The sequence below is a fragment of the Ascaphus truei genome, chromosome 15 (genome assembly GCF_040206685.1).
Source record: "Ascaphus truei isolate aAscTru1 chromosome 15, aAscTru1.hap1, whole genome shotgun sequence".
Lineage (NCBI taxonomy): Eukaryota > Metazoa > Chordata > Amphibia > Anura > Ascaphidae > Ascaphus > Ascaphus truei.
The window spans coordinates 42,164,097-42,179,096 of NC_134497.1; positions in this window are offsets into that span (position 1 = coordinate 42,164,097).

Sequence of the window (15,000 nt, forward strand, 5' to 3'; positions counted from 1 at the left end):
TCAGACACACTCTCTCTCCAGACCACTCTCTCTCTCTCAGACACACTCTCTCTCACCTCAGACACACTCTCTCTCTCAGACACTCTCTCTCTCTCTCAACACTCTCTCTCTCTCAGACACTCTCTTCTCTCAGACACTCTCTCTCTCTCAGACACTCTCTCTCAGACACTCTCTCTCTCAGACACTCTCTCTCAGACACTCTCTCTCTCCTCTCTCTCTCTCTCTCTCTCTCTCAGACACTCTCTCTCTCAGACACACTCTCTCTCTCAGACACTCTCTCTCAGACACTATCTCTCTCAGACACTATCTCTCTCAGACTCTCTCTCTCTCTCTCTCTCAGACTCTCTCTCTCTCTCTGACACTCTCTCTCTCTGAGACTCTCTCTCTCTCTCTCTCTCTCTCAGACTCTCTCTCTCCGACACACTCTCTCTCTCAGACACACTCTCTCTCAGACACTCTCTCTCTCATACACACTCTCTCTCTCAGACACACTCTCTCTCTCTCACGACACTCTCTCTCTCAGACACGCACTCTCTTTCTCTCAGACACTCTCTCTCTCTCAGACACTCTCTCTCAGACACTCTCTCTCTCTCAGACACTCTCTCTCAGACACTCTCTCTCAGACACTCTCTCTCTCTCTCTCAGACACTCTCTCTCAGACATTCTCTCCTCTCAGACACTCTCTATCTCTCAGACACACTCTCTCTCTCAGACACTCTCTCTCTCTCTCAGACACTCTCTCTCTCAGACACATCTCTCTCTCAGACACTCTCTCTCTCAGACACTCTCTCTCAGACACTCTCTCTCTCAGACACTCTCTCTCAGACACTCTCTCTCTCTCTCTCTCTCTCTCTCTCAGACACTCTCTCTCTCAGACACACACTCTCTCTCAGACACTCTCTCTCAGACACTATCTCTCTCAGACACTCTCTCTCTCTCTCAGACACTCTCTCTCTCTCTCAGACTCTCTCTCTCTCTCTGACACTCTCTCTCTCTGAGACTCTCTCTCTCTCTCTCTCAGACTCTCTCTCTCAGACACACTCTCTCTCTCAGACACACCTCTCTCTCAGACACTCTCTCTCTCTCAGACACACTCTCTCTCTCAGACACATTCTCTCTCTCAGACAACACTCTCTCTCTCTCAGACACTCTCTCTCTCAGACACGCACTCTCTTTCTCTCAGACACTCTCTCTCTCTCAGACACTCTCTCTCAGACACTCTCTCTCTCTCAGACACTCTCTCTCTCAGACACTCTCTCTCAGACACTCTCTCTCTCTCTCTCTCTCTCTCTCTCTCTCTCAGACACTCTCTCTCAGACACTCTCTCTCTCAGACACTCTCTTTCTCAGACACACTCTCTCTCTCAGACACTCTCTCTCAGACACACTCTCTCTCAGACACACTCTCTCTCTCTCTCAGACACTCTCTCTCTATCAGACAAACTCTCTCTGACACTCTCTCTCTCTCTCAGACTACTCTCTCTCAGACACTCTCTCTCTCAGACTCTCTCTCTCTCAGACACTCTCTCTCTCAGACACTCTCTCTCTCTCTGTGACACTCTCTCAGACACTCTCTCTCTCAGACACACTCTCTCTCAGACACTCTCTCTCTCAGACACACTCTCTCTCAGACACACTCTCTCTCTCAGACACACTCTCTCTCTCTCAGACACTCTCTATCTCTCAGACACACTCTCTCTCTCAGACACTCTCTCTCTCTCAGACACTCTCTCTCTCTCTCTCTCTCTCTCAGACACTCTCTCTCTCAGACACACTCTCTCTCTCTCAGACACTCTCTCTCAGACACTATCTCTCTCAGACACTCTCTCTCTCTCTCAGACACTCTCTCTCTCTCTCTCTCTCTTCAAGACTCTCTCTCTCTCACTGACACTCTCTCTCTCTCTGAGACTCTCTCTCTCTCTCTCAGACTCTCTCTCTCAGACACACTCTCTCTCTCAGACACACTCTCTCTCAGACACTCTCTCTCTCTCAGACACACTCTCTCTCTCAGACACACTCTCTCTCTCAGACACACTCTCTCTCTCTCAGAACACTCTCTCTCTCAGACACGCACATCTCTTTCTCTTCAGACACTCTCTCTCTCTCGACACTCTCTCTCAGACACTCTCTCTCTCTCAGACACTCTCTCTCTCAGACACTCTCTCTCAGACACTCTCTCTCTCTCTCTCTCTCTCAGACACTCTCTCTCTCAGACACACTCTCTCTCTCAGACACTCTCTCTCAGACACTATCTCTCTCAGACACCTCTCTCTCTCTCTCAGACACTCTCTCTCTCTCTCTCTCTCTCTCAGACTCTCTCTCTCTCTCTGACACTCTCTCTCTCTGAGACTCTCTCTCTCTCTCTCTCTCTCAGACTCTCTCTCTCAGACACACTCTCTCTCTCTCAGACACACTCTCTCTCAGACACTCTCTCTCTCTCATACACACTCTCTCTCTCAGACACACTCTCTCCTCAGACACACTCTCTCTCTCTCAGACACTCTCTCTCTCAGACACGCACTCTCTTTCTCTCAGACACTCTCTCTCTCTCAGACACTCTCTCTCAGACACTCTCTCTCTCTCTCAGACACTCTCTCTCTCAGATACACTCTCTCTCAGACACTCTCTCTCTCTCTCTCTCTCAGACACTCTCTCTCAGACATTCTCTCTCTCAGACACTCTCTATCTCTCAGACACACTCTCTCTCTCAGGACACTCTCTCTCTCTCAGACACTCTCTCTCTCAGACACTCTCTCTCTCAGACACTCTCTCTCTCAGACACTCTCCTCTCAGACACTCTCTCTCTCAGACACTCTCTCTCAGACACTCTCTCTCTCTCTCTCTCTCTCTCTCTCAGACACTCTCTCTCAGACACACTCTCTCTCTTCAGACACTCTCTCTCTCAGACACACTCTCTCAGACCACTATCTCTCTCAGACACTCTCTCTCTCTCTCAGACACTCTCTCTCTCTCTCAGACTCTCTCTCTCTCTCTGACACTCTCTCTCTCTGAGACTCTCTCTCTCTCTCTCAGACTCTCTCTCTCAGACACACTCTCTCTCTCAGACACACTCTCTCTCAGACACTCTCTCTCTCTCAGACACACTCTCTCTCTCAGACCACACTCTCTCTCTCAGACACACTCTCTCTCTCTCAGACACTCTCTCTCTCAGACACGCACTCTCTTTCTCTCAGACACTCTCTCTCTCTCAGACACTCTCTCTCAGACACTCTCTCTCTCTCAGACACTCTCTCTCTCAGACACTATCTCTCTCTCTTCTCTCTCTCTCTCAGACACTCTCTCTCAGACACTCTCTCTCAGACACTCTCTCTCTCAGACACTCTCTTTCTCAGACACACTCTCTCTCTCAGACACTCTCTCTCAGACACACTCTCTCTCAGACACACTCTCTCTCTCTCTCAGACACTCTCTCTCTCTCTGACACACACTCTCTCTCAGACTTTCTCTCTCAGACACACTCTCTCTCTCTCAGACACACTCTCTCTCAGACACACTCTCTCTCTCATACACACTCTCTCTCTCAGACACACTCTCTCTCTCTAAGACTCTCTCTCTCTCAGACACTTTCTCTCTCTCTCTCTCTCTCTCTCTCTCTCTTTCTCAGACACACTCTCTCTCTCAGACACTCTCTCTCAGACAACTCTCTCTCTCAGACACACTCTCTCTCTCTCTCAGACACTCTCTCTCTCTCTGGACACACACTCTCTCTCAGACTTTCTCTCTCAGACACACTCTCTCTCTCTCAGACACACTCTCTCTCAGACACACTCTCTCTCTCAGACACTCTCTCTCAGACACTCTCTCTCTCAGGACACTCTCTCTCTCTCAGACACACTCTCTCTCTCTCTGAGACTCTCTCTCTCTGAGACTCTCTCTCTCAGACTCTCTCTCAGACACACTCTCTCTCAGACACTCTCTCTCTCAGACACACTCTCTCTCTCAGGACACACTCTCTCTCAGACACACTCTCTCTCAGAACACACTCTCTCTCTCTCAGAACACACTCTCTCTCTCCGACACACACTCTCTCTCTCAGACACTCTGTCTCTCTCTCAGACACACTCTCTCTCTCAGACACTCTCTCTCTCTCTCAGACACACTCTCTCTCTCAGACACTCTCTCTCAGACACACTCTCTCTCAGACACACTCTCTCTCAGACACTCTCTCTCTCTCTCTCTCTCTCTCTCTCAGACACTCTCTCTCTCTCTGACACTCTCTCTCTCTGACACACTCTCTCTCTCTCAGACTCTCTCTCTCAGACACACTCTCTCTCTCAGACACACTCTCTCTCAGACACACTCTCTCTCTCTCAGACACACTCTCTCTCTCAGACACACTCTCTCTCTCTCAGACACACATCTCTCTCTCTCTCTCTCTCTCTCTCTCTCTCTCAGACACACACTCTCTCTCTCAGACACTCTCTCTCTATCTCTCTATCAGACACACTCTCTCTCAGACACACTCTCTCTGACACTCTCTCTCTCTCTCTCTCAGACACTCTCTCTCAGACACTCTCTCTCATCAGACTCTCTCTCTCTCTCAGACACTCTCTCTCTCTCAGACACTCTCTCTCTCTCTGTGACACTCTCTCAGACACTCTCTCTCTCAGACACACTCTCTCTCAGACACTCTCTCTCTCAGAACACTCTCTCTCTCAGACCACTCTCTCTCTCAGACACTCTCTCTCTCTCTCTCACACTCTCTATCTCTCAGACACACTCTCTCTCTCAGACACTCTCTCTCTCTCAGACACTCTCTCTCTCAGACACTCTCTCTCTCAGACACTCTCTCTCTCAGACACTCTCTCTCTCTCTCAGACACTCTCTCTCTCAGACACTCTCTCTCAGGACACTCTCTCTCTCTCTCTCTCTCTCTCAGACACTCTCTCTCTCTCAGACACACACTCTCTCTCTCTCTCTCTCTCTCAGACACACACTCTCTCTCTTAGACACTCTCTCTCTCTCTCTGACACACTCTCTCTCTCAGACACACTCTCTCTCTCAGACACACTCTCTCTCAGACACTCTCTCTCTCAGACACTCTCTCTCTCTCTATCAGACACACTCTCTCTCAGACACACTCTCTGACACTCTCTCTCTCTCTCAGACACTCTCTCTCAGACACTCTCTCTCTCAGACTCTCTCTCTCTCAGACACTCTCTCTCTCAGACACTCTCTCTCTCTCTGTGACACTCTCTCAGACACTCTCTCTCTCAGACACACTCTCTCTCAGACACTCTCTCTCTCAGACACTCTCTCTCTCAGACACACTCTCTCTCTCAGACACACTCTCTCTCTCTCCTCTCTCAGACACTCTCTATCTCTCAGACACATTCTCTCTCAGACACTCTCTCTCTCTCAGACACTCTCTCTCTCAGACACTCTCTCTCTCAGACACTCTCTCTCTCAGACACTCTCTCTCTCAGACACTCTCTCTCTCAGACACTCTCTCTCAGACACTCTCTCTCTCTCTCTCTCTCTCTCTCAGACACTCTCTCTCCTCAGACACTCTCTCTCTCTCTCAGACACTCTCTCTCAGACACTATCTCTCTCAGACACTCTCTCTCTCTCTCAGACACTCTCTCTCTCTCTCTCTCTCAGACTCTCTCTCTCTCTCTGACACTCTCTCTCTCTGAGACTCTCTCTGTCCTCTCTCTCTCTCAGACTCTCTCTCTCAGACACACTCTCTCTCTCAGACACACTCTCTCTCAGACACTCTCCTCTCTCTCAGACACTCTCTCTCTCTCAGACACACTCTCTCTCTCAGACACACTCTCCTCTCAGACACACTCTCTCTCTCAGACACTCTCTCTCTCAGACAACGCACTCTCTTTCTCTCAGACACTCTCTCTCAGACACTCTCTCTCTCTCAGACACTCTCTCTCTCAGACACTCTCCTCAGACACTCTCTCTCTCTCTCTCTCTCTCTCTCAGACACTCTCTCTCTCAGACACTCTCTTTCTCAGACACACTCTCTCTCTCAGACACTCTCTCTCAGACACTCTCTCTCTCAGACACACTCTCTCTCTCTCTCAGACACTCTCTCTCTCTCTGACAACACACTCTCTCTCAGACTTTCTCTCTCAGACACACTCTCTCTCTCTCTCAGACACACTCTCTCTCAGACACACCTCTCTCTCTCAGACACACTCTCTCTCTCAGACACACTCTCTCTCTCTAAGACTCTCTCTCTCTCTCTCAGACACTTTCTCTCTCTCTCTCTCTCTCTCTCTCTCTCTCTCTCTCTCTCTCAGACACACAGTCTCTCTCGCTCAGACACACTCTCTCTCTCTCTCTCTCTCTCTCTCTCTCTCTCTCAGACACACTCTCTCTCTCTCAGACACACTCTCTCTCTGACACACTCTCTCTCTCAGACACACTCTCTCTCACTCTCAAACACTCTCTCTCAGACACTCTCTCTCTATCAGACACACTCTCTCTCTCAGACACTCTCTCTCTCAGACACTCTCTCTCTCAGACACTCTCTCTCTCAGACACTCTCTCTCTCAGACACTCTCTCTCTCAGACTCTCTCTCTCTCTCAGACACTCTCTCTCTCAGGCACTCTCTCTCTCTCTCTCTGTGACACTCTCTCAGACACTCTCTCTCTCAGACACACTCTCTCTCAGACACTCTCTCTCTCAGACACTCTCTCTCTCTCAGACACTCTCTCTCTCTCTCAGACACTCTCTATCTCTCAGACACTCTCTCTCTCTCAGACACACTCTCTCTCTCAGACACTCTCTCTCAGACACTCTCTCTCAGACACTCTCTCTCTCAGACACTCTCTCTCTCTCAGACACACTCTCTCTCTCTCAGACACTCTCTCTCTCAGACACTCTCTCTCTCTCAGACACACTCTCTCTCTCTCTCAGACACTCTCTCTCTCAGACACACTCTCTCTCTCAGACACTCTCTCTCAGACACTCTCTCTCTCAGACACTCTCTCTCTCTCAGACACACTCTCTCTCTCTCTTAGACTCTCTCTCTCTGAGACTCTCTCTCTCTCTCTCAGACTCTCTCTCTCAGACACACTCTCTCTCTCAGACACTCTCTCTCTCTCTCAGACACTCTCTCTCTCAGACACTCTCTCTCAGACACTCTCTCTCTCTCTCTCTCTCTCTCAGACACTCTCTCTCTCTCTCAGACACACGCTCTCTCTCCTCTCTCTCTCTCTCAGACACACACTCTCTCTCTCAGACACTTTCTCTCTCTCTCAGACACACTCTCTCTCTCTCAGACACTCTCTCTCTCTGACACACTCTCTCTCTCAGACACACTCTCTCTCAGACACACTCTCTCTCAGACACTCTCTCTCTCAGACACTCTCTCTCTCTCTCTATCAGACACACTCTCTCTCAGACACACTCTCTCTGACACTCTCTCTCTCTCTCAGACACTCTCTCTCAGACACTCTCTCTCTCAGACTCTCTCTCTCTCAGACCATCTCTCTCTCTCAGACACTCTCTCTCTCTCTGTGACACTCTCTCAGACACTCTCTCTCTCAGACACACTCTCTCTCAGACACTCTCTCTCTCAGACACTCTCTCTCTCAGACACACTCTCTCTCTCAGACACACTCTCTCTCTCTCTCTCTCTCTCAGACACTCTCTATCTCTCAGACACTCTCTCTCTCTCTTGACACTCTCTCAGACACTCTCTCTCTCAGACACACTCTCTCTCAGACACTCTCTCTCTCAGACACTCTCTCTCTCAGACACACTCTCTCTCTCAGACACTCTCTCTCTCTCTCTCTCTCTCAGACACTCTCTATCTCTCAGACACACTCTCTCTCTCAGACACTCTCTCTCTCTCAGACACTCTCTCTCTCAGACACTCTCTCTCTCAGACACTCTCTCTCTCAGACACTCTCTCTCTCTCTCTCAGACACTCTCTCTCTCAGACACTCTCTCTCAGACACACACTCTCTCTCTCTCTCTCTCTCTCTCAGACACTCTCTCTCTCAGACACACTCTCTCTCTCAGACACTCTCTCGCAGACACTATCTCTCTCAGACACTCTCTCTCTCTCTCTCTCTCTCTCTCTCAGACACTCTCTCTCTCTCTCAGACTCTCTCTCTCTCTCTGACACTCTCTCTCTCTGAGACTCTCTCTCTCTCTCTCTCTCAGACTCTCTCTCTCAGACACACTCTCTCTCTCAGACACACTCTCTCTCAGACACTCTCTCTCTCTCATACACACTCTCTCTCTCAGACACACTCTCTCTCTCTCAGACACTCTCTCTCTCAGACACACACTCTCTTTCTCTCAGACACTCTCTCTCTCTCAGACACTCTCTCTCTCTCAGACACTCTCTCTCTCTCAGACACTCTCTCTCTCAGACACTCTCTCTCAGACACTCTCTCTCTCTCTCTCTCACACTCTCTCTCTCTCTCTCAGACACTCTCTCTCTCAGACACTCTCTTTCTCAGACACACTCTCTCTCTCAGACACTCTCTCTCAGACACTCTCTCTCTCAGACACACTCTCTCTCTCTCTCTCTCTCAGACACTCTCTCTCTCTCTGACACACACTCTCTCTCAGACTTTCTCTCTCAGACACACTCTCTCTCTCTCAGACACACTCTCTCTCAGACACACTCTCTCTCTCAGACACACTCTCTCTCTGACACACTCTCTCTCTCTAAGACTCTCTCTCTCTCTCTCAGACACTTTCTCTCTCTCTCTCTCTCTCTCTCTCTCTCTCTCTCTCTCTCTCTCTCTCTCTCTCTCTCCTCTCAGACACACAGTCTCTCTCGCTCAGACACACTCTCTCTCTCTCTCTCTCTCTCTCTCTCTCTCAGACACACTCTCTCTCTCTCAGACACACTCTCTCTCTCAGACACACTCTCTCTCTCAGACACACTCTCTCTCACTCTCAGACACTCTCTCTCTCAGACACTCTCTCTCTATCAGACACACTCTCTCTCTCAGACACTCTCTCTCTCAGACACTCTCTCTCTCAGACACTCTCTCTCTCAGACTCTCTCTCTCTGACACTCTTTCTCTCAGACACTCTCTCTCTCTCTCTGTGACACTCTCTCAGACACTCTCTCTCTCAGACACACTCTCTCTCAGACACTCTCTCTCTCAGACACTCTCTCTCTCTCAGACACACTCTCTCTCTCTCAGACACTCTCTATCTCTCAGAACACTCTCTCTCTGAGCTCTTGAGACACTCTCTCTCTCAGACACACTCTCTCTCTCAGACACTCTCTCTCAGACACTCTCTCTCAGACAATCTCTCTCTCTCTCAGACACACTCTCTCTCTCTCTCAGACACTCTCTCTCTCAGACACTCTCTCTCTCTCAGACACACTCTCTCTCTCAGACACTCTCTCTCTCAGACACACTCTCTCTCTCAGACACTCTCTCTCAGACACTCTCTCTCTCAGACACTCGCTCTCTCTCAGACACACTCTCTCTCTCTCTGAGACGCTCTCTCTCTGAGACTCTCTCTCTCTCTCCTCAGACTCTCTCTCTCAGACACACTCTCTCTCTCAGACACACACTCTCTCTCAGACACACTCTCTCTCTCAGACATACTCTCTCTCAGACACACTCTCTCTCTCTCAGACACACACTCTCTCTCAGACACACACTCTCTCTCTCAGACACTCTCTCTCTCTCTCAGACACACTCTCTCTCTCTCAGACACTCTCTCTCTCTCTCAGACACACTCTCTCTCTCTCAGACACTCTCTCTCAGACACACTCTCTCTCAGAGCACACTCTCTCTCTCAGACACTCTCTCTCTCTCTCTCTCTCTCTCAGACACTCTCTCTCTCTCTCTCTGACACTCTCTCTCTCTGACACACTCTCTCTCTCTCAGACTCTCTCTCTCAGACACACTCTCTCTCAGACACACTCTCTCTCTCTCAGACACACTCTCTCTCTCAGAACACACTCTCTCTCTCTCAGACACACACACTCTCTCTCTCTCTCTCAGACACACACTCTCTCTCTCTCAGACACTCTCTCTCTCTCTCTCTCTCTCTCTCTCTCTCTATCAAGACACACTCTGTCTCAGACACACTCTCTCTGACACTCTCTCTCTCTCTCAGACACTCTCTCTCAGACACTCTCTCTCTCAGACTCTCTCTCTCTCACAGACACTCTCTCTCTCAGACACTCTCTCTCTCTCTCTGTGACACTCTCTCAGACACTCTCTCTCTCAGACACACTCTCTCTCAGACACTCTCTCTCTCAGACACTCTCTCTCTCAGACACACTCTCTCTCTCAGACACTCTCTCTCTCTCTCTCTCTCTCTCTCTCAGACACTCTCTATCTCTCAGACACACTCTCTCTCTCAGACACTCTCTCTCTCTCAGACACTCTCTCTCTCAGACACTCTCTCTCTCAGACACTCTCTCTCTCAGACACTCTCTCTCTCTCTCAGACACTCTCTCTCTCAGACACTCTCTCTCAGACACTCTCTCTCTCTCTCTCTCTCTCAGACACTCTCTCTCTCTCAGACACACACTCTCTCTCTCTCTCTCTCTCTCAGACACACACTCTCTCTCTCAGACACTCTCTCTCTCTCAGACACACTCTCTCTCTCTCAGACACTCTCTCTCTCTCTCAGACACACTCTCTCTCTCAGACACACTCTCTCTCTCAGACACACTCTCTCTCAGACACTCTCTCTCTCAGACACTCTCTCTCTCAGACACTCTCTCTCTCTCTCTATCAGACACACTCTCTCTCAGACACACTCTCTCTGACACTCTCTCTCTCTCTCAGACACTCTCTCTCAGACACTCTCTCTCTCAGACTCTCTCTCTCAGACACTCTCTCTCTCAGACACTCTCTCTCTCTGTGACACTCTCTCAGACACACTCTCTCTCAGACACTCTCTCTCTCAGACACTCTCTCTCTCAGACACACTCTCTCTCTCAGACACTCTCTCTCTCTCAGACCTCTCTCTCTCAGACACTCTCTCTCGTCAGACACTCTCTCTCTCAGACACTCTCTCTCTCTCTCAGACACTCTCTCTCTCTCTCAGACACTCTCTCTCAGACACTCTCTCTCTCTCTCTCTCTCTCTCTGCTCTCTCTCAGACACTCTCTCTCTCAGACACACTCTCTCTCTCTCAGACACTCTCTCTCTAGACACTATCCTCTCTCAGACACTCTCTCTGCTCTCTCTCAGACACTCTCTCTCTCTCTCAGACTCTCTCTCTCTCTCTCTGACACTCTCTCTCTCTGAGACTCTCTCTCTCTCTCTCTCTCAGACTCTCTCTCTCAGACACACTCTCTCTCTCAGACACACTCTCTCTCAGACACTCTCTCTCTCTCAGACACACTCTCTCTCTCAGACACACTCTCTCTCTCAGACACACTCTCTCTCTCTCAGACACTCTCTCTCTCAGACACACACTCTCTCTCTCAGACACTCTCTCTCTCTCTCGCTCTCTCTCTCAGACACACACACTCTCTCTCTCAGACACTCTCTCTCTCTGACACACTCTCTCTCAGACACACTCTCTCTCTCTCTCAGACACTCTCTCTCTCAGACACTCTCTCTCTCTATCAGACACACTCTCTCTCTCAGACACACTCTCTCTCAGACACACTCTCTCTCAGACACACTCTCTCTGACTCTCTCTCTCTCTGACACTCTCTCTCTCTGACACACCTCTCTCTCTCTCTCTCTCTGACACTCTCTCTCTCTGACACACTCTCTCTCTCTCAGACACTCTCTCTCTCCGACACTCTCTCACTCTCTCTCAGACACTCTCTCTCTCAGACACTCTCTCTCTCAGACACACTCTCTCTCTCAGACACTCTCTCTCTCTCTCTCTCTCACACTCTCTATCTCTCAGACACACTCTCTCTCTCAGACACTCTCTCTCTCTCAGACACTCTCTCTCTCAGACACTCTCTCTCTCAGACACTCTCTCTCTCAGACACTCTCTCTCTCTCTCAGACACTCTCTCTCTCAGACACTCTCTCTCAGACACTCTCTCTCTCTCTCTCTCTCTCAGACACTCTCTCTCTCTCAGACACACACTCTCTCTCTCTCTCTCTCTCAGACACACACTCTCTCTCTTAGACACTCTCTCTCTCTCTCTGACACACTCTCTCTCTCAGACACACTCTCTCTCTCAGACACACTCTCTCTCAGACACTCTCTCTCTCAGACACTCTCTCTCTCTCTATCAGACACACTCTCTCTCAGACACACTCTCTCTGACACTCTCTCTCTCTCTCAGACACTCTCTCTCAGACACTCTCTCTCTCAGACTCTCTCTCTCTCAGACACTCTCTCTCTCAGACACTCTCTCTCTCTCTGTGACACTCTCTCAGACACTCTCTCTCTCAGACACACTCTCTCTCAGACACTCTCTCTCTCAGACACTCTCTCTCTCAGACACACTCTCTCTCTCAGACACACTCTCTCTCTCTCTCTCTCTCAGACACTCTCTATCTCTCAGACACATTCTCTCTCAGACACTCTCTCTCTCTCAGACACTCTCTCTCTCAGACACTCTCTCTCTCAGACACTCTCTCTCTCAGACACTCTCTCTCTCAGACACTCTCTCTCTCAGACACTCTCTCTCAGACACTCTCTCTCTCTCTCTCTCTCTCTCTCAGACACTCTCTCTCTCAGACACTCTCTCTCTCTCAGACACTCTCTCTCAGACACTATCTCTCTCAGACACTCTCTCTCTCTCTCTCAGACACTCTCTCTCTCTCTCTCTCTCTCTCAGACTCTCTCTCTCTCTCTGACACTCTCTCTCTCTGAGACTCTCTCTCTCTCTCTCTCTCTCAGACTCTCTCTCTCAGACACACTCTCTCTCTCAGACACACTCTCTCTCAGACACTCTCTCTCTCTCAGACACTCTCTCTCTCTCAGACACACTCTCTCTCTCAGACACACTCTCTCTCTCAGACACACTCTCTCTCTCAGACACTCTCTCTCTCAGACACGCACTCTCTTTCTCTCAGACACTCTCTCTCAGACACTCTCTCTCTCTCTCAGACACTCTCTCTCTCAGACACTCTCTCTCAGACACTCTCTCTCTCTCTCTCTCTCTCTCTCAGACACTCTCTCTCTCAGACACTCTCTTTCTCAGACACACTCTCTCTCTCAGACACTCTCTCTCAGACACTCTCTCTCTCAGACACACTCTCTCTCTCTCTCAGACACTCTCTCTCTCTCTGACACACACTCTCTCTCAGACTTTCTCTCTCAGACACACTCTCTCTCTCTCAGACACACTCTCTCTCAGACACACTCTCTCTCTCAGACACACTCTCTCTCTCAGACACACTCTCTCTCTCTAAGACTCTCTCTCTCTCTCTCAGACACTTTCTCTCTCTCTCTCTCTCTCTCTCTCTCTCTCTCTCTCTCTCTCAGACACACAGTCTCTCTCGCTCAGACACACTCTCTCTCTCTCTCTCTCTCTCTCTCTCTCTCTCAGACACACTCTCTCTCTCTCAGACACACTCTCTCTCTGACACACTCTCTCTCTCAGACACACTCTCTCTCACTCTCAAACACTCTCTCTCAGACACTCTCTCTCTATCAGACACACTCTCTCTCTCAGACACTCTCTCTCTCAGACACTCTCTCTCTCAGACACTCTCTCTCTCAGACACTCTCTCTCTCAGACACTCTCTCTCTCAGACTCTCTCTCTCTCTCAGACACTCTCTCTCTCAGGCACTCTCTCTCTCTCTCTCTGTGACACTCTCTCAGACACTCTCTCTCTCAGACACACTCTCTCTCAGACACTCTCTCTCTCAGACACTCTCTCTCTCTCAGACACTCTCTCTCTCTCTCAGACACTCTCTATCTCTCAGACACTCTCTCTCTCTCAGACACACTCTCTCTCTCAGACACTCTCTCTCAGACACTCTCTCTCAGACACTCTCTCTCTCAGACACTCTCTCTCTCTCTCAGACACACTCTCTCTCTCTCAGACACTCTCTCTCTCAGACACTCTCTCTCTCTCAGACACACTCTCTCTCTCTCTCAGACACTCTCTCTCTCAGACACACTCTCTCTCTCAGACACTCTCTCTCAGACACTCTCTCTCTCAGACACTCTCTCTCTCTCAGACACACTCTCTCTCTCTCTTAGACTCTCTCTCTCTGAGACTCTCTCTCTCTCTCTCAGACTCTCTCTCTCAGACACACTCTCTCTCTCAGACACTCTCTCTCTCTCTCAGACACTCTCTCTCTCAGACACTCTCTCTCAGACACTCTCTCTCTCTCTCTCTCTCTCAGACACTCTCTCTCTCTCTCTCAGACACACGCTCTCTCTCTCTCTCTCTCTCTCTCTCAGACACACACTCTCTCTCTCAGACACTTTCTCTCTCTCTCAGACACACTCTCTCTCTCTCAGACACTCTCTCTCTCTCTCTGACACACTCTCTCTCTCAGACACACTCTCTCTCAGACACACTCTCTCTCAGACACTCTCTCTCTCAGACACTCTCTCTCTCTCTCTATCAGACACACTCTCTCTCAGACACACTCTCTCTGACACTCTCTCTCTCTCTCAGACACTCTCTCTCAGACACTCTCTCTCTCAGACTCTCTCTCTCTCAGACACTCTCTCTCTCAGACACTCTCTCTCTCTCTGTGACACTCTCTCAGACACTCTCTCTCTCAGACACACTCTCTCTCAGACACTCTCTCTCTCAGACACTCTCTCTCTCAGACACACTCTCTCTCTCAGACACACTCTCTCTCTCTCTCTCTCTCTCTCTCTCTCAGACACTCTCTATCTCTCAGACACTCTCTCTCTCTCTGTGACACTCTCTCAGACACTCTCTCTCTCAGACACACTCTCTCTCAGACACTCTCTCTCTCAGACACTCTCTCTCTCAGACACACTCTCTCTCTCAGACACTCTCTCTCTCTCTCTCTCTCTCAGACACTCTCTATCTCTCAGACACACTCTCTCTCTCAGACACTCTCTCTCTCTCAGACACTCTCTCTCTCAGACACTCTCTCTCTCAGACACTCTCTCTCT